The 26,883-nt window shown below is 40.2% G+C and overlaps 1 long non-coding RNA gene across 6 annotated transcripts in view; it reads right to left on the bottom strand.

Annotated features, from left to right (window-relative positions):
• Positions 1-516: 516 nt before the first annotated feature.
• The window catches only part of LOC138760446 (uncharacterized), a 134,857-nt gene continuing 108,490 nt past the window's right edge, over positions 517-26,883 (bottom strand). For 2 of the 6 annotated variants that reach the window (XR_011355610.1, XR_011355614.1), the window contains 4 exons: positions 23,018-26,457; positions 10,292-10,806; positions 4,438-4,609; positions 517-795 (listed from right to left, as the gene is read on the bottom strand). This is a non-coding gene — a long non-coding RNA (uncharacterized lncRNA). Of the gene's footprint in view, positions 796-4,437; positions 4,610-10,291; positions 10,807-17,852; positions 18,791-22,669; positions 26,458-26,883 lie in introns of those variants that run through there. The other 4 variants (XR_011355612.1, XR_011355613.1, XR_011355615.1 and 1 more) reach the window with 4 other exon arrangements.

The following is a 26,883-nucleotide window of genomic DNA, read 5'->3' as shown; positions in this document are numbered from 1 at the left end:
TATACCTGGTCTTACTTTTCTGTCTAACCCTCACCCCTCCACCCCCACCCATGGTCTCTACCTGTCTCTCCACCTTTCCCACCTTCTGTTCAATACCACATCACATCTTTCATACCTTGATGAAGGGCTCAAGCCCGAAATGTCAGTTATGTATTTTTACCTTTGCTCCATAAAGGACACTGTTTGACCAGCTGAGTTTCTCCAGCATTTTGTGTTATATGTCTTGGCCCAGCTTTTTCCCTCTCATATACTTAATATCAGTCATAAAGGGCCCAGACCTGAAATATTGACTGACCAATTCTGCCCACGGATACTACCTGACCCAATGAGTTTCTCCAGCAACAAGATACCAACATCTGCAGTTTTTATTTCTCTTATTTTGATAATGATGAAGTCTAGTTCTGAAATACAGCACCCTCCATAATGTTTGGGACAAAGACACTTTTTCCTTTATTTGTCCCTGTACTCCACAGTTTTTAATTTGTAATCAAACAATTCACATGTAACTAAAGGGCACATTCCAGATTTTATTCAAGGTTATTTGTATACATTTTGTTTTGATCATGTAGAAATTACAGCAATTTTTTAAATACAGTTTCCTCATTTCACGGCACCATTATGTTTGGAACATTTGGCTTGACAGGTGTTTGTGAGAACTCAGATCTGTTTAATTGCTTCATTGATGCAAGTATAAGAGAGCTAGATTTGCTTCTAAGCTTTTGATTACCTTTGGAGTCTGTCATTGCCATTTTTCAACATGAGGTCCAGTGTTGTGTCAATGAAGCCATCATGAGGCTGAAAAACAAGAATAAAATAGTAAGTAAGAGACATCGCTCAAACCTTAAGATTACCAAAATCAATTGTTTGGAACATTATTAAGAAGGATGAGCGTCCTGGTGAGCAGTAAGACCTCGACCGAATTTTCATCATAATGTAGGAAAATGCCCGACAGATCAGAAACACTCTTCATGAGCAGGTGTGGATATGCCATTGACGACTGTATGCAAAAAACATCATCAGAAAAACAGAGGGAGAATCCTGGGAAATATAGGCCATGGAGTCTTATGTCAGTGGTGTGCAAACTATTGAAGAGGATTCTTAAGAATAGGATCTATGAGCATTTGGAGAAGTACACTCTACTCACTGATAGTCAGCATGGCCTTGTGAAGGGAAGGTCGTGCTTTATGAGCCTAATTGAGGAGGTAACAAAAGAAATTGATGAGGGTAGGACAGTAGATGTGGTCTACATGAATTTTAGCAAGGCATTTAACAAGATATCTCATGAAAGTTATGAGGCAAGGGATCTATGGAACTTTGGTTGTGTGGATACAAATAAATGTCTTGCAGGTAAAAAAAAAACAAGTAGTGGAAGGAAAGTATTCTGCCTGGAGGTCAGTGACTAGTGGAGTACTGTAAGGCTCTGTTCTGGGACCCCTGCTCTTCGTGATTAAGAGTGTGAATGAATAGAGGGACCTTGGGGTTCCAATCCATGCATCCCTCAAGGTCGCCGCACAGTTTGATAGGATAGTTAAGAAGGGCTATGAGATGCTGGGCATCATTAATAGGGGGACTGAGTTCAAGAGTAGAGAGGTCATGTAATAACTCTACAAATCTCTGGTGAAATCACACTTAAGAGTGCACATTGTACCACTCTAATCCGGTGCTCTGTGGTCCGGCATCTCCCATGGCTCAGCACATTTCAAATTTGCCACCATTGGTTTGTGGATCTGCCACCAGGGTAGCCAAAATCTGTTTAAATTACAGTGGAGTTACAGTCCTGTTAATTTCTTATATTCAGCTGTATTTTAGCCCTTCAGGATGTCATCCAAGAGACCAAGAAGTGTCTCCTCCATTTACATTTAAGTAGAAATAAAAGAAGTTCCTGACACCTGCAAAGGGCTCCCTTTTCCACCCGTGTCCTATTGGTAGCATCCTGGTGAAGTTTTTCGAACAAATTTAATGTCTGGGTCAAAGAAAGCAATTATAATGTAAATGTGCAATAACTACACTGAAATAGTGTAAACAAAATTTAATCTTAAAAATAAGAATGATGTAATTTGGCAGGAATAGTATGCATATTGAATGAAGGCTAACAAGTATTGAGCAAGGCCTTAGTATACATGTCCAAATACCCAAGAGGGCAACATCACAGCAGAGAAGTTACAGTCTGGCTAAAACACTCACTAGGCAACTGCTTAAGTATTGTGTGTACTTTGGTTGCCACATTATAGAAAATTTTTCACTGGAGATAGCGCAGAAGAGATTCACTGGGATGGAACACTTAGTTAAAGGAGAGATTGGATATGGTTGATGCTTTTATTTGGAATGGAAATGATGGTTAAAGTTTGGAGGAGTGGGGTGATAATAAGAAACAAGCATTTTTTCACAACAGAGATGTCTTTGGCTTGAGGGTTTAAAGAAGGGGTTTTGGTGGGGGTTCGAGGAAGATTTTTTTTCATCCAGAGGATGGCTGAAATTTGCAAATCTCTACGTGAGAGGGCAGATGAGACAGGTATTCTCACAACATTTATTAAACAATACTTATTTTCAGATATATTTGTCCCGCCGATGTATTGCTTGTCTGCGTGTGTTTTTGCATGTTTTGTATCGAGGACCAGAGAATGCCATTTCGTCGGGTTGGACTTGTGCAAGTGGATGATAAGACTTCAGATGCTGGAATCTTGAGCAAAAAATTATCTGCTGCAGGAACTCAAGCAGGCTGAACAGTATCAGTAGGAATAAATGAGAGGTCAACGTTTTGAGTCAGAACCCTGCATCGAGTCTTGAAACAAGGTTCTAACCCAAAATGTTAACCAATCTTTTCTCCCACTGATGCTGTTCAACCCATTGAGTTCCAGCAGCTATTATGTTCTTGTCAGTATTAATAAGTATTCAGTGGCTGGCATGGATGTGGGTGGGCTGAAGGACCAATTTGCCATGTTCTTTGACTCAAACATGGTAACCAATACACCAAGGATTACAAGTAGAGACAAGTCACTTTTGAAAATGAAGACAAAAACTGGTGTTAAGGTCAGCCTGCGCTGGAAGAAAACAAACAGCAGAACCAATTAAGCGGACAACAATTTCTTTATTAACCCTTTGTAACACTAGCAAGAGTGAGGGGATTCAGAAAGAGTTCAGTGTCTCATTCTCTACACTGAGTCCCACACACTCAAAGCATTGGAGTGTTCATTGTACATTTATACATAATTTGGGCAGGGGACCCTTACAAGTTTCACACACCTGCATGGTGTGTTTACCATTACATGTTACCTTGTAATGTCTACAAATGTTCTGAGAAAGGCAGAGTTGTCTTGAACCCAAGGTTTATTGACATTCTTGTGAAGTAAGCTATCATCTTACTGCGGCACAGATGTTAAGGCGGCAATTATATTCCCAATATTGCACAAGCAGCTCTTGTATCCCTACCTAATCCATTAACCCTTTATTAAGCATATTTTTTAAACTTATTCTTTCACATTGGAGCTGTCACAGTGAAGGAATGAGATTGAATGTATCAAAGTCAAAAATAAACTGAAGTTTTTTGCATTAACTTCTACTTCTCCTTAATGTACACAAAGCACTTATTTTCAGTTTGTAGTTAGTAAGAACCAGATCATTAGCTTGGTCTCCAATGTAAAATCTCATCCATTTAATTGTTTCCTGTACCACTCCTGCATGCTTCTCCTGTTTTCACTCCAGCTGTGGTCTACTAAATCACTTGACTAGATATTTGCCCTCTTGCTCTTTATTCCTTTGTTCCCTGCTCTGGCAGATGGTCCATTAAATCTCTCCAACTCATTCACATTTAAAGCACTTGGTATCTTGGTCTGAAGAAGGAAAGCATTTGAATGCTCTTTCAACAACTCAATGCAAACACAGCTCCAAAGTCATTGTAAAACATTCTTTTTTTTCTCCTTGTGCTTTTCTTCCGTATTTAGAACTGTAACCTACAATATACTTCATTCTGTAATGTTGTTGAGGTTTTCTAGTCAACTTATATCAATTTTAATGAATTGGTCTCTCATCCAACCATAATCCAGAAAGAGGCGGAATCGTGATTGGCTGCGATGTTCCACGCAAATGCATACAAGAAGTGACACTTGGATGAATAACCAGGGTTTGATTTTCTCCGAAAAAGCTAATGATTCTTTTAGTAGAACAATCATGCACAAATCCATGATACTGTCTGCAGAATCACACAGAGATTTTCAACACCCTGTAGCTTTTTGTTTTTATTTACTGTTTACTGTATGAAAAATGGTCACGTGGGCAAATTTCCAGTTCTCATCCTGAGTCTGTATCTGTAGAAAAGGAAAGCACCCTTCACTGAATGTAACGGGTCGCAATTGATGCTTTTGGTCACCGAGTGACTAGGATACATATTCGATACTTTAAAAGTACAAATCACACCAAAAACAAAATTGATTCCCTTACCCTTTTTAAAGATTATTTCCTTTTTCTATCTCTCTTGGTCTCCCTAGCTCTGTTGTACAAGTCACACGTGTCCAAGGATGTTCACATTCCCATGATGCTTTGATGCTGACTGTCACAAGGCTTCAGGCAACAAGCATGCAATAAATCTTTCAGTTTTCTCGACTTGGCTCTTCTTGATTGCAAAGTTGAGAGAAAAAAACTGCAATGTTAGAGTCAAAGAATTGTACAGCACACCTGACCAGCATGTCCATCCACAGTATATTAATCCCACTTGCCTACATTAATTCTATATCTCCCTTTGCCTTGTACATTCAAGTACCTTTCCAGCAACCTCTTAAATGTTGTTATTGTTCCTGCCTGCACCACCTCCTATGGTAACTCATTTCAGATACCAACTACTCTGTGTGAAAAAATTACCCCTCAAGACCACTTTAAACCTCCTCCTCTTACCCTAAAGCTATGGTACACCCATTTGTGTCTCTCATAATTTTATATACGGTACTCATATCACCTCTCAGCCTCCTTTGCTTCAGCAAAACAGACCCTGTATGTCTGATCTTTCCTTATTACTCAAGCCCTACAATCCAGGCAATAGTCCTGTGAATCTTTTCTGCATCCTCTCCATCTTAATCACATCCTTCGTAAATTGTGGCGAGCAGAACTGCACACAATACTCCAAATAAAGCCTTTCCAATGTTTGGTAGAAGAGTAACATAATGCCCCAACATTCAATGCCTTAGCTGATGAAGACAAGTCAACTACACTTCTTCCACACCACCCTGCTTACCTGTGTTGCCACTTTCATGAAGCTCTGTACTTGGACTTCATACCTTGATGAAGGGGTCAAGCCTGAAACATTGGTTATGTATCTTTATAAAGTACACTATTTGAACTACTGAGTTTTTACAGCAATGTGTCTTTACTTGAACTATGGTACCTGCAGACCTTCATGTTTTACCTCTGTACTCTTGTACCACATAGTCTGTGTCTAACAACATTCACAGTGCATGTCCTTCCATGATTTAAATTCCAAACCTGCATCAGTTTGGACTTGTCAGAATTAAAATTCCATCCCCCTGCTCACTTTCCCAATTGATCCTTTGTAACTTAAGTCAAACTTCTTTCTTGTTCACTATACCACCATCTGGCATATGGTCCATCATTTATGGTACATGGCATCAGTACTCCTCAAGCAATGCATTTTCCTCAGAAAAATACTTGCTTCCAAGTTATATTTATTTTAAAATTAATGTCTGTTCATCTGCACTACATTTAGCACAAGTACATAACATCCTGACACTATTCTGTCTCAGTATTATTTTATGTATGAAAATATTGTATGCAGCCATGTATAAGTTTTAGTGCTAGTGTTATGAGCCCAGAGGACCCCAAAACCCAGCAGCAATAGATATTCACCAAGACAAATGGTTACTTAAACAAAAGTCACTTTTAATCATCTTTAAACATGTAAACAGAATCACACTTTAACTTATCACTATTGACTTAACTAACCTAACAACCCCCTCCTAACTCTAAGCGCATGTATATGTAATGTGTGTGCAAGTTCAGTAAAATTATTTGGTTCACAGTCCAATCTCACTTCTCATTCCTCCAAGTTCACTGGTTGCAGGCAATTCTTATACTGTGCACAAAATAGAACATTTATAAAATTCACCAGGCTTTGGTGCTTGAAAGATAAATGGTTGTTGGTTGTTGTCTTATAAAGGGTTTAAAATAAGAAAACAGAAATGGAAAAGGAGGAAAGGTAATGATGGAAAAACGGAAAGGGAAGATAAACAAAGTATAAAATGGCTATGTTGAACTATATGAATTTAAATATTAATGGAATACATAACCAAATTAAAAGGAAGAAACTGCTAAATTTACTGAAAAAATAAAAAATTGATATAGCATTTGTCCAAGAAACACACTTAACTGAATTGGAGCACAAGAAATTAAAGAGAGATTGGGTAGGACATGTAACAGCAGCATCGTATAATTCAAAGGCAAGAGAAGTGGCTATATTAATTAGTAAAAATGTGCCATTTAAAATAGAAGAGGAAATAATAGATCCAGCAGGGAGATATGTAATGATAAAATGTCAGATATATTCGGAGTTTTGGAATCTACTCAATGTATATTCACCTAACGAAGAAGATCAAAAGTTTATGCAAGATATCTTTTTGAAGGTAGCTAATACGCAAGGGAACATATTAATAGGAGGGGATTTCAACATGAATTTGGATTCAAATATGGATAAAACTGGGAAAAAAATTAACAGAAAGAACAAAGTAACCAAATTTATAATTAAATCAATGGAAGAAATGCAACTTTTGGAATATGGAGGAAACAACACCCAAAAGAAAAGGAATATTCATATTACTCGGCTAGACATAAAACATACTCAAGAATAGACCTATTTTTGTTATCCGCTAGTATGCAAGATAGAGTAAGAAAAACAGAATATAAAGCTAGAATACTATCGGACCATTCACCCTTAATATTGACAGTAAAGCTAGAGGACATCCCTCCAAGAATGTATAGATGGAGATTAAACCCCATGTTACTTAAAAGGCAGGATTTTAGAGAACTTATTGAAAAACAAATAAAAATGTATTTTGAAATGAATACGGAATCAGTGGAAGATAAGTTTATACTGTGGGATGCAATGAAAGCATTCATTAGAGGGCAAATAATAAGTTACGTAACCAAGATGAAGAAGGACTATAATCAGGAAACAGAGCAGTTGGAAAGGGAAATAGTAAATATAGAAAAAAAATTAGCAATGAAGGAAGATACAACTAAAAGAAGAGAATTGGCGGATAAAAAAATAAAATATGAAACACTACAAACATATAAGGTGGAGAAGAATATAAGACAAAACAGAAATATTATGAACTGGGTGAAAAAACGCACAAAGTCCTAGCATGGCAGCTTAAGACAGAACAAGCTAAGAAAATGGTATTGGCATCAAGGAAAAAAGACAAACAAATTACATATAATCCAAAAGAAATTAAGGAAAACTTTAGAGAATTCTATGAACAATTATACCGAACTGAAAACGAAGGGAAAGAAGGGAAAATAGATGAATTTCTGACTAAAATTGAACTACCAAAACTACAAATAGAGGAACAAAATAAATTAACAGAACCATTTGGAATAGTAGAAATACAAGAGATAATAAAAAAATTACCAAATAATAAGACACCAGGAGAGGATGGATTCCCAATAGAATTCTACAAAACATTTAAAGACTTATTAATTCCGCCCCTCCTGGATGTAATCAACCAGATTGATGAAACACAAAGCTTACCAGATTCATGTAAAACAGCAATAATTACAGTAATACTAAAGCAAGGGAAAGATCCACTCTCACCAGCGTCATATAGACCAATATCTTTACTAAACACAGATTATAAGATAATAGCTAAACTATTAGCAGATTAGCAGAGCATGTACCGAAAATGGTAAATTTAGACCAAACTGGATTTATCAAAAAAAGACGCACAACAGACAATATTTGTAAATTTATTAACTTAATTCATGCAGTAGAAGGAAATAAAGCACCTACAGTAGCAGTTGCTTTAGACGCAGAGAAGGCCTTTGACAGAGTAGAATGGAATTTTTTGTTCAAAGTATTGCAAAAATTCAGTTTACCGGAGAAGTATATTAATTGGATTAAAGCATTATATAAGGGACCGTTAGCGAAAGTGACAGTAAATGGACATGTATCAAAGCAATTTAACTTAAGCAGGTCAACGCGGCAGGGATGCCCACTATCACCTTTATTGTTTGCGTTAGCTATAGAACCACTAGCAGAATTGATAAGAATAGATAATAATATAAAAGGAATAAAAATAAAAGACAAGGAATATAAAATCAGTCTATTTGCAGATGATGTTATAGTGTACTTAACAGAACCAGAACTATCAATAAAAGAATTATATAAGAAATTGAAGGAATATGGAGAAGTGTTGGGTTACAAGATAAACGTAAATAAAAGTGAAGCAATGCCTATGAATAATGCGGATTTCTCAAAATTTAAGAAGGAATCTCCATTTAGATGGCAAATGCAGGCAATAAGATATCTAGGTGTACAAATAAACAAAAATCTCGGCCAACTATATAAACTCAATTATTATTCACTAATGAAAAAATTACAGGACGATTTAGAGCATTGGAAAGATTTACCACTAACACTAATAGGAAGGATAAACTGTATTAAAATGAACATTTTTCCAAGGATATTATACTTATTTCAGGCATTGCCAATACAACTGACAGAAAAATTCTTCAAAGAGTTAAAGAAAATAATAAGGAAATTTTTATGGAGAGGGGGGAAACCAAGGATAGCACTAGATAAATTAACAGAATGGTATAAACAAGGAGGCTTACAACTGCCAAACTTTAAAAATTATTATAGAGCCGCACAATTAAGATACCTATCAGATTTTTATCAAACAAGGGAAAAACCAGACTGGACGAGATTAGAATTAGATAAAATAGGGGAAAAGATACCTGAACACATATTATATAAATGGGATGAAAAATTTATACAACATAGAAGTTCTCCAGTATTACATCATCTCCTCAATATTTGGAAGAAGATTCATGTAGAAAGAAATAAAACAAATTATCAATTACCAAAACTAATATTGACGCAAAACAAGTTACTCCCTTTTACAATAGATAACCTTTCCTTTAGAGAATGGGAAAAAAGGGAGTAAAAGAATAGAAAATTGTTTTTCAGGAAATAGATTCTCATCCTTTGAACAAATGAGAGATAAGTACAATATAACTGGAGATAGAGCGCTGGCATATTACCAATTGAGATCCTATTTGAAGGATAAATTAGGAAGCAGTTTGAGTTTGCCAGAGGCAAGTAACCTTGAATATGTGATTACAGATACAATGTTAATCAAAAGATTTATAACAAATATGTATATTAAACTGCAAGAAAAGGAGAATGAGGAAACAAATGGTAAAACTAAACAAAAATGGGAACAAGTTTAAATATAAAGATAAAAAAGGAAACATGGGAGAAATTATGTTCTGGAACGATGAGAAATACAATAAATACGAGGCTACGTATGATACAATATAACTGGATACACAGACTATACATTACACCTCAAAAGTTAAATAAATGGGACCCAACAGTATCTGATAGATGTTTTCGATGTAAAAAAGAAATGGGAACAACAATTCATGCAATCTGGACATGTGAGAAAGTAGAAAAATTTTGGGAAGATCTCAATCAGATATTAAATAAAATAACAGAAAACAATATATCAAAGAATCCAGAGATCTTTCTCCTAAGTAACATAAAAAACAAAGAATTTGGAGTTGATTTGGAGGATGCACAAAAAAGATTTGTTAAGATAGCTCTAGCCGTAGCAAAAAAATGTATTATGTCAACCTGGAAATTGGAAGATAATCTGAAAATACAACAATGGTGTATAGAAATGAATAAATGTATTCCATTAGAAAAAATAGCATATAGTTTAAGAAATAATATTGAAATATTCGAACAAATATGGGAGCCTTACATTAAATACAATAGCGAAAACCTACCGGGGACAATCATTACCTAAGTTGATGGAAGGAGAAGGAAAGAAAAGAATGGACTCAGTAGAATTTCTGGTGTATTTTTGTTGAGTGACAACATTATCTGACTGGTTTAATGTATCCTAAATTGCATACCTTAAATGGATGGGAGGGAGGGGTGGGTTGGGAGGAGGGGGGGTGGTTGAAAATGTCACTGTATATGTGTGAAAAGGAAAAAGTGTGTATCATGGCTAATGTGATTTATGGTGTGAAAAATAAAAAATTAAAAAAAAAGATAAATGGTTACCGCTCAGTAAGGTTTGTGTCAGTTTTCAGAGAGAGATTTGTTGTTCCTTTTTAATCAACCACTTCAGTGTCTTGCTGATGAAACTTTCCCCATCAGGGGTTCTCCAGATGATAACCTCTTTCTTTCAGGTCACCACAGAGTTCCTTTCTGTTTCACTTATTCCAAGTGAAATATTAGACAGCCATTTCTCTCGTCTTGCATGAACCACGTGGGCTTTGACCAGGCTGAACTAAGCACTCACAACCCATCTTCCAAATGGGGTTTTCCACAAGCTTTCCAGCTTGTCCTGTTCCAGTCGCAGCTCCTGTTGCTAGTTTTAACACTGTGGAAGTGTCTCTCTCTCTCACACAGAGAAAAAAGTCTGTTTGACTCTCTCTGCTTGCCAAACCTCATGACCCTCTTGGAACAGCTCCAGAGAATCTGCGGTTCCAACAAGATCTTTCATCTGTTGCCTTTTTGTAAACAACAATCGATTAGTGAAGTCTCTTGGGCATTCTCCAAAACTCTTGCAAAGTCTGTGGGGCCAAAATGTCTAGCATTAGCAGAGCTCCAGTATTTCAAATAAGATCTGTTTTAAAGTGTTTTTATGTGACCTACTCTAACAAACCTTTCCCAATTTATCTCCCTAAAACATATCTATATACTCTGTCACACCTCTATTAACTTTATTAACTGGAACTTTATTTAAATCATACATTACAAATCTCAACTGGGCTGCTTTATAATAATTCATAAAATGAGGGAACTGTAAACCTCCTAAATCATATTTCCATTGTAATTTTTACCAAATAAACTCTTGCCATTTTCCCTTTCCATAAACATTTTCTAACACATGCGTTTAATTCCTTAAATGTTTTTTGAGGAATTGCAATTGAAATAAATATTGTATTTGGGGAAAAACATTAATCTTAACACAATATTTACTCTGCCTATTAAAGTAGTAGATAAAATATTCCATCTTTTCCAATTTTTTTCAATAAAGACAGATAATTCAAATTAAATAATTTTGTTTAATCTGGTTGCACATGAATACCTAGATATTTCATTCCAACATCTTGCCACCTAAATTCAATTACTTTCTTACATTTTGCATAATTCCCATTAACTAAAGGCATAATTTCACTTTTATCCTAATTAATTTTATAACCAGATATTTCTCCATATTCTTTTAATCTGGCTTCAAGTTGTTGTAAAGAATTTAAAGGATCTGTTAAATAAATCAAAACATCAACTGCAAATAAATTTATTTGATGTTCTTCTAGATCTACCTTAATACCCACAATCTTAGAATCCTGTCTTATTAATTCAGCTAAAGGTTCTATTGCTAAAACAAATAAAGCTGGTGACAATGGACAACCTTGTTTGCTTGATCTAGTTAAATCACAAGATGTTGAAACCTGACCATTAGTCACTATCTTTGCACCAGATTTCTTATATAACATTTTAACCCAATCTAAACTTTAAATAGAATATCCCATTCTAATCTATCAAATGCCTTTTCACCATCTAAAACCACTGCACTAAATATGTTAAACTAATCAATCTTGCTATATTATCTGCAGATTTCTGATCCTTAACAAATCCACTTTGATCCATATGTATCAACTTCGGTAAATACTTTGCCAATCTATTTGCTAACATTTTAGCTACTATTTTATAATCAACATTTAATAATGAAATTGGTCTATAAGCTAATGGTCTCATTAAATCTTTTTCTTCATTATTACTGTAATAATTACAGTTGAAGAGGATTCTGGTAGAGAATGTACCTCCATAAATGGAGGTATTAAAAGATCCTTAAATTTCTTCTAAAACTCTACAGAAAATCCACCTTCTCCTAGCAATTTATTATTTTGTAATGAACTCATTACCTCACTAATTTCCCTTGCCGTAAATACTAAATTCAACTCTTTGTTCCTGATCATTTAAATGAGGTAAAATTATTTGAGATAAAAAACTTATTAATCTTATTTTCGTCATGCAATGATTCCAATTGATATAATTCAGAAAAAAATACTTTAATAAATCATTTATTTCTTGTGGTTTATATGTAATAAGGCCCAATTTTTTAAAACTGCATTAATCACTCTAGATGTCTCTTCTGCTTTCAATTGCCATGCTAAAAATTTAGAACCCTTTCACCTAATTCATAATATATTTTTTATTCTTTGAATTAATTTTTCAGTTCTATATTTCTGAATAGTATATTGGAAATTTTTAGTAATTCATTGTTTTTTCTTTACTTCAGAAGGATTATTTTGTAAATCCTTTTCTAATTTACCTACATCTTGTTCTAATTAATTTCTTCATATATTCCTTTTTAATTTTAGCCAAAATACTTATTATTTGACATCTTAAATACACTTTTAATGCATCCCAAATAATACCTTTATTGTCTACTGAATTAGAATTAATTTCTAAGGCTCTGATAGCTCTGTGGTTAGAGCACTGGCCCTGTAAAACCAGGGATTGTGGGTTCAATCCCCTTGCTGGGGTGTAGGGTGCTGGACAAAGTAGTGACTCTTAAAGTATTACATGACTAATTTATTTAAAAAAAGAAAAAAAAGAATTAATTTCTAAAAATAATATTGGTTTTCTTACAAAATTACAAAAATCCACTCTTTTCAATAACTGCAGAATTAAACTTTCATCTCTACGGCATCCTTTTTCCCTCAAAAATTGAACATGCCAATAAAAGTGGGGCATGATCAGATAAAATTCTAACTTTATATTCAACATTACTAATTCTTCCTTGTAACTGTGCTGATATTAAAAAATACCTATTCTCAAATAAAAATCATGCCTATGAGAATAAAAAGAATAATCTCTCTCTTTAGGATTCAACTTTTGCCAAATATCAAATAAAATTTAATTCCTTCATTAAACTGAAAATAGCTTTAGCCGCTTTAACTCTCCTTACTGTTTTAACTGATTTATCGAATAATGGATCAAGACAACAATGAAAATAGACTCCTATGAAAACTTTTTACTGTCTTTCAGCCAAAAAATAAAGTTTCTCTTGTAATGGTATCCTGAGGTGGGGGGGGGGGGTGGTGGATGGGCAGACCCAGCACTAACAGCTCCAAGTTAATGATAACTGGACACAACAGGGTCCTGTCTACTGGCAACAAGGCACTCCAGCCACAAGGAATAGTGACTCAGCAGCACCCGAAGGTCTACTCAACTTGGATGTCATGAGGTAGTACGTACTCCAGATGTCATGATGCCAGGTCACCTGTTGTTTGTCTATATCAAGTCTGACAGCACATCAATAAATGATTTTGCTCTTCTCTGGCTGAAACCTGAGGCGTGGTCTCATTATTCATCCTATTTCAACATATGATGGCATATGTCCTTAACTTAAATATACCACACCTTTATAAAATCTTCTTCATCCACATTTGGTACATAAAACCTCATACGTGTCCACATTTCAGAACAAATTTGACAGTTAATTAAAATATATCTTCCTCCAGGATCCATTATAGTATTGTCACAGCCCACTACCCGGGAGGTGGCCTGACACATAAAATGACGGTTGAACGCAGTGATCACACAAGCTAATGGCCTTTCTCCCCAGATGTCTGGCCACATGGCAGGAACATCAACTAATCAGCTGCTGACATCACTTCTGTCGACAACAGTGGGAAAAACGGGCCCAGCAGTTGGAAACTGGGCCTATATAAGCAGGGGCAGAGAGTGCAATAAACCAGTCTTGTCTATAATCACATCAAGTGTGGGTTATTCTTCCACTACCTCCTGTAGCAACTCACTACATTGGTGACCCCGACCAGTCTAAATGGCATTTGGACCCAAAGATGACTGCCCAGTTTACTCTTCATGCAGTTTCCTTGAAACTGTCGACATTCTGGACAGCGCAGCCGCTGGTGTGGTTTGAGCAGGCCGAAGCCCAGTTCCAGCTCCGACAAATCTCCACCAACACCTTGACATACTACTACATGGTGATCTCCCTCAACCAGGACACAGCACGTCATCGATTTCCTGAGGCAGCCTCCAGAACAAGGCAAATATGAGGCCGTAAAAGAGCTTTTAACTCAAACTTTTGGGTTCTCACTGCACAAGCGCATTGCCTGACTGTTGCACATGGACAGCCTGGAGGATAGGGTCCCATCCATCCTCATGAGTGACATGTTGGCCTTGGTCGAGGGGCACAAGCCATGCCTGCTTTTTAAGCAGGTTTTTTCTGGAACAGCTGCCCGAGGATCTCAGCGACTCCAGGAAAGTCACCGCTCTGGCAGATGTGCTCTGGAGAGCAAAAAAGAACAGCTGCTCCATGATGGAGCAAGTCGCTAGGCCATATACGCAGAGAATGCCAAGGCTGCAACAACCATCAGAAAGGCAAATGGACTCCCCCACTGATCAGTACTGCTTTTATCATCAGAGATGGAATATGGAGACCCACCAATGCTGCCCGCCCACCCCCCCCCCCCCCCCCCATGTGTTTCAGGGAAACTCCGTGGCCAACCATCACTAGTGGCTACGGCAATTGGCTAACAAGACAGCGTCCTACGTGTCTGGGACTCCCTCTTGGAATAACAATTCTTGGTTGACATGGGTGCCAAAGTTAGCATCCTTTCCTCCCCTCAGCCTACGACACCCAGAATGGGAAACCAGGCCTGGCCCTGAGGGCAGCGAATAGTAGCAGCACAAGGACCTTCAGCACCTGCACCATCTAACTCCATTTTGACAACAGCTTGTTCACATGGACTTTTACACTGGTGGCAGTAGCACCACCGCTCCAGGGTGCAGACTTCCTCCGGGCCTACTGTCTGCTAGTGGATCTCAAAGGGTGGCATTTGGTGCACACCAGGACTTTCCAAACTTTTTCCCTGGGTGAAGTCAGACTATCAGCCCCCCATCTCATCTCAGTCAAGGTGTCTGAAAACGAGTTCACATGCATCCTGGCTGAATTCCCTTCCATCATGACACCCCAGTTTACCTCTGCCAAATTTTAGCATGGGATACGGCACCACATCCTGACAGCAGGACCTCCACTCCATGCCAGGGTGCGCCACCTTCCTCCTGAAAAACTCAACCTCACAAGAGAAATTTTTAAAATGGAGGAGCTGGGAATAGTGCAGCGGTCGAACAGTCCCTGGGCTTCCCCCCTACACATGACACCAAAGGCAGCAGGAGGGTGGAGGCCATGCGGCAATTACTGCTGCCTTAACTAAGCCACCGCACTGGACAGATATCCTGTTCCACATATACAGGATTTCACTGCAAATCTAAAAGGGGCACAAATATTTTCCTCAAGTCAAACTCATCTGCAGCTATCATCAAATACTGGTCCACCCCGACATCCCTAAAACTGCGATCGTCACCCCATTTAGACTGTTTGAATTCCTAAGGGTGCCCTTCGAGCTCAAGAATCAGACCCTCCAGAGACTCATGGACGCAGTAGGCCGGGACCTCAGGAGTGCATTCATTTACCTAGACTATATCCTGATAGCCAACTGCAATCACAAAGAGTACACGACCCACTTAAGACAATTGTACACTCGCCTGAGTGACTTCAGTCATACAATTAATCCAGCCAAATATCAGTTCGGGCTACAGATAATAGACTTCCTGGACCACCGAATGAACAGTCAAGGGGTGACAATTCTGCCCGAAAAAGTAGAGGCCGTCACGCGTTTCACCAAACCCCACACAGTGAAGGGCATCCAAGAATTTGCTGGTGTGATCAATTTTTACCACTGTTTCATATCAGCAGTCCACTTCACACTCAAGGCAGGGAAATAAAAAAGTATCCTGGGGCAAGGAAACATTGGAGGCATTCTGAAAAGCAAAAAAACACACTTGCCAATGCTACACTTCAGGTGCACCCTAGGACAGATGTCCCGTCCGCCCTCAGAGTGGTCACCTCCAACATGGTTGGTCAAAGGACATTGGCAGCCCCTGGAGTTTTTTTAGCTGACACCTCCAGTCATCTGAACTCAAATATGTCTTCAATCATGAACTCTTGGCACTATACCGGCAGTCCGACACTTCAGATACTTTTTGGAGGGGAGGCAATTCAAGGTCTTCACAGACCACTAGCCTTCGCCTTCAATGAAGTATCAGATCCCGTGATCAGCCAGGCAACAAAGACACCTGTCCTACATATCCGAGTTTACTACGGAGTTTACCATTGCTGGTAAAAGCAACATAGTGGTCAACACACTGTCATAACCAGCATCCCAGACTGCCCAGACCCTGTCCTGGCCAAAGCACAACAGACAGACCCCGAGATTCCCACGTATAAGATGGCAGTCTCAGGGCTCAGGCTAGAGGACACCACCATCGACCCAGGCAACCAGACACTCCTATGAGATGTGTCCACTGGCAAGCCCCGCCCAATCATACCAGCATTCTGAAGATGGCAGGTTTTCAAAGTAGTGCATGACCTGATGCACTCAGCCATCAGAACCACTCAGCAACTTCATCTGGCACAGTCTCTGTAAGCAGGTCAAGACCTGCACACTCTGTCAACCATCAAAGGTGCAAATGCACACCAAAGCACATCCCCCAAACCTTCGAACCAGCATGGCGAAGGTTCAGTCATGTCCACATTGATATTGTAGGACAGCTGCTGGTCTCCCAGGTGGCAATGGTTGACCATTCCACAAGGTGGCTAGAAATGGTCCTGCTGGTGGAAACAACTACCGAGTCCTGCGCCAGAACATTGATCAATACTTGGGTACTAAAGTTTGGAGTGCCAGAGCTTATGACTTCTGATAAGGGTGCACAATTCACCTCAGGGCTCTGGGCAGCATTGGAAAATTTTCTGGGAACCCAACTCCACCACATAATAGCATATCACCCACAGGCCAACAGGTTGGCGGAGCGGTTCCACATACACCTGAAGGCGACTCTGATGACTCGGCTCAAGGGACTGCATTGGACAGATGAGCTATCGTGGGTCCTCCTGGGTATCCGCACGGCACTGAAGGAGGATTTCAATGCCTCAGCAGCAGAAATGGTGTATGGCACACAAGAGGAGTTTTTGGCCACTGCCAAGGACCCAGAACCACCAGCAGCAACATTGGATAAGTTAAGGGAGCAACTAGACACCTTAGACCCAGCACAGTATTTGTCGCACAGACAACCAAAGTCATTTATCCCCAAGCACCTAGACGTAAATAAATCTTCGTACAATGGGGAGCACATTGCTCGCCTCTGCAACGACTATACGAGGGCCTCTACTGAGTGACCAGGCACAACGGGTACACGTGTGTGCTGGATATCAGTGGTAAGGAAGAGACTTTTACTATCAACTCCCTCAAGCCAGCACACAGACACCAGCCAGCCGATCACTACACAGGCCCCGCGAAGCAGGGACAGGCCGCCAAAGGCAAAGGACAATACTCAGATTACCGGTTCTGGGGGGGGGGGGGGGGTTCCGTAGCAGGCTGCAACCCAGGAGGCAGCCCGACACACAAAATGGTGGCTGCTGAGTGGTTCTGATGGCTGAGTGCATCAGGTCGTGCACTACTTTGAAAACCTGCCATCTTCAGGATGCTGGTATGATTGGGCGGGGCTTGCCAGTGGACACATCTCACACAAGGACCGTGCAAGCTAATGGGCTTTTTCCTCAGCTGACTGCCCACACAGCGGGAATATCAACCAATCAGCGACCGTCAATTATGCTGACAACGGCAGGAAAACCGGGCTCAGCGGTGGGAAATTGGGCCTATATAAAAGCTGGGTCAGAGAGTGCAGAGAGAGATGGAACTCAAGGCTGTAGAGCTGATAGGAAAAAAATTCAATCAGTACTTCAATAAATAAAGTGGACAGGCATTTGAGAGAATGATAGGGAATGAGAAGGTAATGGTTCAAATGATATTGCTCCACTGGCAGCAAGTTTGCCCTTGAGGGACTGAATGAACGTTTTTTGTAAAAAAAAAAATTCCTTTAATCTTGACCAAAAAGTTAATTTTAGTCCTAATTTTGTTCGGATAACATCAGCTAAATTAGAATGAAGGTCAGATTCCCAACTTTCCTACAGATTACACACAAACTAAAAATCACTTACATGAAAGAACCAAGGCAGACATTTTATTTATTTACTCCTTAATTATCATTCATTCTGATGCCATGAATTCTCTCCTACCATTGGAACCACTACCTAAAGCTATTTATCCCTTTGCCACAAGGAGATTTTCCAACTTGCTACAGGAATAATGCCGAGCAGTAAATGTAATGTTGGTAGTGTCACATTTTTGATTTTCTTAAGTCCTCCTCCCTTTAGTGTTTTCATTTTTGTTGCCAATAAAAATGAACACATTAGCCTAATGTCACTTTACTGACATAAAAGTTACACTGTCAAAGTAAAAATTGCATCTATTGTGAGGAGAAACTTTCTTTAAAACAGGTTTATCATAGGTTAATATGATCTTCAAAAGCTTCCAGGTAACTTGATATTATTTATCATTTGATGGACATATTTCCCATGCAAATCTCAAAGATGATCGCCATGGCAGGAAAACAGAGCACCTGTTTAAAAGACAGAAAAAAGAAAGCATGTACAATTATTATTCTACTGTTCAATTGCAAATGTGTCTGATTCATAATACAAAATCTAATTGCTATTAGATACCAGTTATTGAAACCACAAAAATGCATTCTAGACCTAGCATTATCACCCATTTACAACACTGATCCCAAGTAACCTACCAGTAATCCCATCTGTCTGCATCAGTGTTGGTACATTAGATTCTGTGCCCAATCACATGTCTGTAAAATGCCCTTAAAATGTTGCTTCCACCACCTCTCCTGGCACCTCTTCAAGTACCTACCAAATCTCCTTCAAACCTTCTCCCTCTTACCTCTACTGTTTAGCATTTCAACTGTGGGAAAAAGACTAAATATAGGATGCCTATATATGCCTCTCAAAACTTTATGCCACGTGGAGAAGAATGCAAGGATCCTTGTCACACTTCTTCCCCAGCAGTAGCGTGACGGAGGATTCTCTGATTTACAGCCTGTTCCCGGGGGCACACAGAGAGTCAGACCTCCAGAACTGCTGGAAGACCATCAACTCATGTGAAAGACACATTAGTCTGCCCGAAACCTGTTGGTCTTTCAGCACATGGAGCTGACAGTGTGGGAATGCTGCCACCTGGCACATTCCAGGCTGTAAGAGGACGCGCTGAGAAACACACTGAGGTTTGGTGCAGCCAATGCGAGGGCACTGTGGGGAAGGACCACAGACTAGAGCCTCATTACCAGGCATTGAGGGACATTGACTGAGGTGAAGCCCCTCAAACAACAGAGGGGAGTAATGACAAGATACCAGAATGGTGGTAATGCTATAAATAGAAATGAATATGACACTAAGGGTGGGAAGCAACTTTGAATGATTTTTTTGCCTTTTGTAAATAATTTATTCTGAATAAAGTCTATTTTGGTAAAACAATAAATCCCTATTAGGTTGACCTTCAGCCTCCAATGCACCAGAGAAAACAATTCAATTTTATCCAACCTCTTCTTGTAGCTAATGCTCTCTGTAATCCAGGCAACATTCTGGTGAACCTCTTTTGCAGCCTCTCCAAAGCCTCCACGTCTGTTCTGTAATGTGGCCATCAGATTTGCACACACTACTCCAAAAGTACCTGACCAAAGATTTACACAGCATGACTTCTAAACTTTTATATTCCAATTGTCCAAGCACTCTGTACACCTTGTTTACCAGCTTATTCACTTTTGTTGCCAGTTTCAGGGAGCTAAGGCTTTGCACTCCAAGGCCCTGCTATACATCATCACTCCTATGGTCCTCTCATTTGACCTGCCAATGTGCAACCTTGTCCAGCTGTATTAAATTCCATCTGCCACTTGTGCAGCTACATCTTTACCTGACCTAAATCCTGCTGGATCATTTAACAATCTTCCTCACTGTTCACAACTCTACAATTCTTGTGTCATCTGTGAACTTATCAGACCTTCTATAGTTTCATCGCGATTATTGATATACATCTTAGACACAATATTGATCCTTGCAGAAAACCACTGGTCGCAGACCTGCATCAAACACCTCTCCACCATTACCTTGTCTTCTTGTACCAAGCCAATTTTCTGTCCAACTTACCAGCTCACTGTGCATCCCATGCGATTTATCTCCTGGTCCAGCACACCATGAGGGGCCTTGTCATATGCTTTAGTAAAATCTATGTAGTGTAGTCGCATAAGGCACACAGAGCAAAAGAAGCACACAGAGCAAAAGAAGCACACAGTCTCAAAAGCAAGTAGAACCAACTGACTTTAATAACCAACACACGTTTAAATCCTTCAGAACCCGATGACGCTTCTGGGACCTTTATAACATCAGCTGATAGGCTGTGGGCTTGCCCTGCACCCAGAGCTCTCATAGTCAGATCTGCTGCAGACTTGCCCACAACTTTGTGAGCCAGTTTGCCTGTTGCATGGCTGAGCCACCACGAGACAACATTCTACCTACATCAATTTTCTTTGTAGCCAACTGCCTCAAAAAACTCAATCAAATTTGTGATAAAGAACCTCCTCTGTATTGCAAGCTCGTTTCATCCAGTGACTGTCACTTTAAGGGTTAATACAGGCAACAAACATTCACAGCTTGTGGGGAGACTGAGTGGCACCATTAAGAAGAGACATTACCCAGGGTTGGTAGTCAGGAAGAATAACATTGGTTGTTTATTCAATAAAAACAGATGGTGAGAGTCATATGTTTGGGACACAAAGAAACAGGATTCATAAATTGACCACCAAGCATCTGATGAAGTGGAGAGACTTTGTGTGAAATGTACAATTTGGATGATTCTCCCTGTAAGGGGAATTACTGAACCACCGGGACCAAAGGAACGGTCACTTTGATTGACGTATATCTGCGTAAAGGAAGCAGAATTCCTGCATTGAATCAAGGTCATTTCTACTGACCCGTGCCTGGGTTTTGGAAGCAGCGTGGAAGTTGTACGTTTTGTTTCCCCTACACAAGGAAAAGGAGAGTTGTGACAATCATTCGTATGAAAGGCATTCCTCTGGAAGAAACTCAACCAAGAATTGAGAGTTTTTAGCAGACCAGTCACTCAGTCTCTCTGACCTCCTTCCTGATTACTTCAGTACAGCAGTTTAAAAGTCTGCGTTTCCACTATGTACTTCTAAGACTGAAATTTGGAATGATTTTCCAGAATTGTGCCTGAGCAGTATCACACACATAAGAATAGTTGGGGTTAAGTCATTATTATTAGTTATTAATAAATATATTGCTTTAAAAAGAAAAACAATCAGTCTCTTGTTGAATTTCTATTGCTGCTGGTCTGTGATGTAACACCTGTTTGCAAGTCCATGCTTTTCAAAAGTATATCTGGTCTCTCTTTTCCAGTAATTTTTAATGCTCACTGGACTACAATTTCCTGGTTTGTCCCTATTCCCTTTTTAAATAGAACAACATTGTTTGAAGATTGGAAAATAAGCAAAGTAAAAAATCTAACCTTATCTCTACTTTCAAAGGTATTCCATAGATCTGACAAAAATCTGATCAACCTCCTAATAAATAACAAAGCAGTTAGATCAGTACTGTAAAATGTGTGTCACTCTGGCTCATCTGTGGTTTTTAAGGCTGCCAGAGAGCAATTCCACTAGCTGTTTCAATGCTTAAATAATTACAGTATCATAGTTGTTAGAAATATAGAAACAGAAGATAGGAGCAGGAGTAGGTCATTCGGCCCTTCGAGCCTGCTCCGCCATTCAATGAGATCATGGCTGATCTTAAAGTTCAGTATCCCGCCCCCGCCTTCTCTCTGTAACCCCCAATTCCCTTATACTGATATCACCATGAACTGGTCACAAAATCTTTGAAAGAAAATGCTGATGTTGAAAATTTCAGATTACACTTCAGTTGGGTAATTGACTTTAAATATGTCTAACAAATATTTATTAGCAAACAGCTGAGTGCTAAATTTCAGTTTCAGGTCATCCACAAGCTATCAAACACCTATTTACACTAGTCCCATTTTTATTCTCCCATCAGTCCCATCCATTCACCTACACTTGAAGGGCAGTTTACATTGGCCATTTAACTTCCAAATGTGCACGTCTTTTGGATGTGGAAGGAAATTGGAATATCTAGAGGAAACCTATGCAGTCAAAGGCAAAAGATGAAAATACCACAAAGACAGCTCCAGGGGTCTGGATTGAACCTGGGTGGCTGGAGCTGAGAGGGAGCAGTTCCACAGCCCCGACTTCTTGATCTGGGTGCTAAACCTGTGGTTCTTAAGAGTATCAAAGCCTACATAGTTGTCTGCAGAACCCCAGAGCTTGAGGGGAATTTAAAAAAAAATTTGTCTGGGTTCCTGGGAGGTTTTCAATGGAACCAACTAAGAGAAATACAAATACACTTGGTCTTGATTGAAAGATTACATTTATTATTTAGATTGATGAAGGGCAAATAGTCCAAAGATGCCAGTTCACATGGAAAGAAACTCTGATACCAGCCTCCATGTTTAAAATCTAAATGAATATTTTACATTTTGCTTCAGAGACAATATAGTGCATTATAAACTTGATGCCAGAAGTCAAAACAGAATCACAACTCTGATTGGACTGACATTTGTTTTACAAAGTAACTGAATGTTGAATTATTTTTTTCTTCTCACAGGAAACTTCACATGGAAGGGATAGTACAGAGACTTATTGACACAGGAGGCCATTTAACCCATTGCAAGCAGACTGGTCAAAATAGCTATTTACCTCAATCCCACTTCTTGAAATCGGACACCCAAGAGAAGAGGGTGCGCAGGTGGGCCTTGTGTTGCGCTCGATCCCTGCTGGCAACGAGGATGTCGTCTAAGTAAATGAAGACGAAATCCACTGAATCCATGGGCACTGAAAGGTCTGAGCGGCGTTCTTGAGCCCAAATGGCATGCGAAGGAATTCGAACAAGCCAAAGGGAGTGATGACGGCTGTCTTGGGTATGTCCTCAGGGTGCATCGGGATTTGGAGATACCCGCGCACCAGGTCAACCTTGGAGAAAACCCTCGCACCATGCAGGTTGGCCGTAAAGTCCTGGATGTGAGAGATGGGTTAACAGTCAGGAACTGTTGCCTCATTGAGCCGTCGATAGTCTCCGCAGGAGTGCCAGCCGCCTGAGGTTTTCGGGACCAGGTGGATCGGCGAGGTCCGCGGGCTGTCGGACCACCGAATGATCCCCAGCTCCAACAGATGCGAAAACTTCTCCTTCCCCACCTGGAGTTTGTCAGGTGGGAGCCGGCGTGCCTTGGCATGAACCGGTGGGCCCTGGGTTGGGATGTGGTGGAACACCCCGTGGCGCGGCAAGGCAGCGGAGAACTGTGGCTTGAGGAGGGATGGAAACTTAATTCGCTGGAACTCATCTCTGGGCGTGCTGATCGTGGCCATCTGCGGCTGCTCTGTGTGGGAGGCGTCGAGGCAAACAGCCTGGAAAGTACGGGCGTCCACCAGGCACCTACCCCAAATGTCCACCAGAAGCCCATGGGAGAGGAGGAAGTCAGCACCCAGGATGGCAGTCGGAAGGGACGAGAGAGTGAACCTCCACAAGAACTTTCGTCGGCCGATCTGGAAGTGGACTGCCTTGGCTCCCCAGCGCTGGTGGTAGAAACAGAGGCCTGGAGCAGATGCCGTGCCCCTGGTTATGCTCTTGGTGGCCCCTGAAGGGGCCGGATGCTCTACCATAGTGCTAGGGGTGGCTTGGCGTGGTCCTGCCTGTGCCTCGTGACCTGCTGGACTGCCGAGCCCTCCGGGAATCGCTCGAGGCACAGCTCTTGGGCCTTCTGAGCGACCTTCCTCGGGTCGGTAAAGCTCTCTTGGACCAGTAACAGCCGGATGTCCTCGGGCAAATAGTCGAGGAAAATGCACTCGAAGAGTGGGTAGTTGGTGTGATCACCCATGATCGTGAGCATCTCGTCCATCAGGGACCTGTCCCCCAGGGTGTTGAGGTGCTGCATCCGAGTGGCACACTGGCGCCTGGATAGTCCGAGGGATCCAGTGAGCACTCGCTTGATGGTCTTGTATTTGTCTTCGGTGGGTGGGTGCTGAACGACGTGCAGCACGCGTGTGGTAGTGGCCTGGTCCAAGGAGGCGACCACATAGTAGAATTTGATAGTGTCGGATGAAATCTGGCAGAGGTGAAACTGAGCCTCCATGTGGCTGAACCAGGTTTCTGGCTCCTGAACCCAGAATTCAGGCAGCTTGATGGCTATAGCACTGATCTCAGGTTCACTTATCATGGGTTCAAAGACGTTTGAATCAGTCAGGGTCACCAATTGTAGCGGCGGCTACACTGCTACTGAAAGAACACACAACCAGGCAGGTTGAGCTCAATGAGCAGAACTGATTTATTGCAGGCTGCTGGGCTGGATTTGTACTCCCAGCCCGGACCAGGCTGAGAACCGCGCTGAGGGGCCCTGATGTCACCCGGGCCTCACGTGGTCCCCCAGTGCGGGCTTCTGAGCCCCATGCTGAGATGGGGAACCTCCGACGGTGCCATTTTGGCCGGCTACCCCACCACGTGGATTACAAGCAGGGCCGGTTCGCCTGCCTAGTGGTGTGCTGCCACAATACTCACGATTTCGCTTGCATTATCTAGAACAAACTCAAAGAAAATCTTCACATTCAGTCAGATCCTTAGCTTTTTGCTCTATGTCTGGAAAAAAGTAGAGAGCATTGCTTGAATATATCCATGCAAGGATTTATAGAGTGCATGGATATACAAGTGGTGTACAAGTCTTGGCCAAAAGATTGCATTGAAATGCTGTAATACTTGATCCCGCAATATGACCATTATTCCTGTTTCCAACTTCATCACGGATGGAGGTAGTCAACAATCCTGTTGACATTCTGCCTTCTGATCATCGTTACTTGAAAATTCATCCAAGACTTGTCTTATTGCAGAAAATCTGTGTAAAAGTGCTTTTGTTGCAGCTGCCCATCTGATATCTAACATTCTTTTCACAATGGGCAAATGAGCACCACCACCACCAGGTAATGCAGCAGAATATGCTCTGCTAGAAAAAGAGTCAAACTTGGCCAGTAATTCTAACAATCCCAAGTAATTTCCATTATGAGGAGAGCCAACAGTTTCATAGCGACCACTAAATGAAAGGCCTCGTTCTGCTAAAAACTTTCACAAGTTGGGAATCAACACGTAAACCATTATTTTTGTGCATCCACAGTGAAATTAAAGCTTGTCTATGTGAGGAACTTTGTTCATGTCGACATAATAGATTGCTTGCATTTTTCCAGTCATTAAACCCTTCTTCAGTAAACTTTGGTGAACATCCTGAAGTCATAACCTTGCATGGGAAACAGAATAAGCTTCCTTTGCTTTCTGAATAGCATAACCAATTTCTTGCATGTTGCTTGTTTGTAGGTTTATGCACGTGTGAAATAAAACTTTTGACGGTGTCAAGGTTTCTTTTCATTATCATACAATCGCATGGATGAAGAGAAGTCACTATTAGCACATTGATATTCATCACTTCCCATGGCTCTCAAATATTTATGATCACAACCATCTTGATTATTTGGCCAGTCACCAATATCATTAGGAGAACTTGTTCTTTTAGCCTCTTCTTTGTAAGGTAAAACATCATGAGATGGGAATGTGCAGGGCTGTAACAAGATGTGAATGCATCCTTGTACTTACAAGATAAGAGAGACATTGATGGATTGAGAGGCAGGAAGCTAGCAGGGAAAGGATAGCAACAGTTTTAGTCATTGGACAAGTAATGATATGATGATGTTCTAAGCACATATCCAAGGGTATAAAAAATCACCATTTTGCTGATAACGGCAGAATGCATTCTCCGACTAACATGGTTAGTCGCAAGTGTTACAATCCGGTAATAAAGAACAAAGAACCCTGATTTCGACTCAGTCTGGTGTTTGTCTCACTCATTCATGAACAAAGCAGACCTAACATCTTTCACATTCAATGGATGCTGGCTGTTGCTGAATGCCTTCTGCTGCACTAGTACTAGCTGTTCCTACATTTCCAACTTCAGCTGTTTTGGCATCATCATCATGAACATCAAAATATTCTTGTCAACTTGCATGTTTTTGATATCACAAATTGGTCTCTTCTTTCTTTTTCTTCCTTTGCTTTACGTTTTTCACTTCTAGAAGCATAATGGCATCCAATATCTCCGGCTCTACTGCAATGGAAATAAATTTCAATTAAATATATATTTAAAAACAAATAGTTTATGTAAACAAAAATGCAAACTTCAGGAAATGAAAAGGTATGATTTGGCAAGCGAAGACCATATCAACAGTTTATATTAAAATCTAAGTAGCGATATTAACAAAGACTAGTGAACAGTGACAAATTTATGTGACTGTGTGCATGTGGATCACATGCACTCAACAGCCAACTAGAAACCGGGTTCCGAAAATTGTTTAGTTGCTTATTGAAACTTATTTCAATTGGGAAAGGCAGTCCTCACAGTCTAATCCAAAATTGTATGCTCCTGAGCTGGTTTAGTCTACCAAAAATAAGAGAAAAAAAATGAAGAAATAAAATGATGTTTCAGTAACACAAAATAAAATGCTGGAAGAACTCCATGGGTCAAGCAGCACCG

This window comes from Narcine bancroftii, chromosome 4, assembly GCF_036971445.1.
Source record: "Narcine bancroftii isolate sNarBan1 chromosome 4, sNarBan1.hap1, whole genome shotgun sequence".
Lineage (NCBI taxonomy): Eukaryota > Metazoa > Chordata > Chondrichthyes > Torpediniformes > Narcinidae > Narcine > Narcine bancroftii.
The sequence above is the reverse complement of the archived record's forward strand: the minus strand, read 5'-3'. Positions and strand labels throughout refer to the sequence as shown.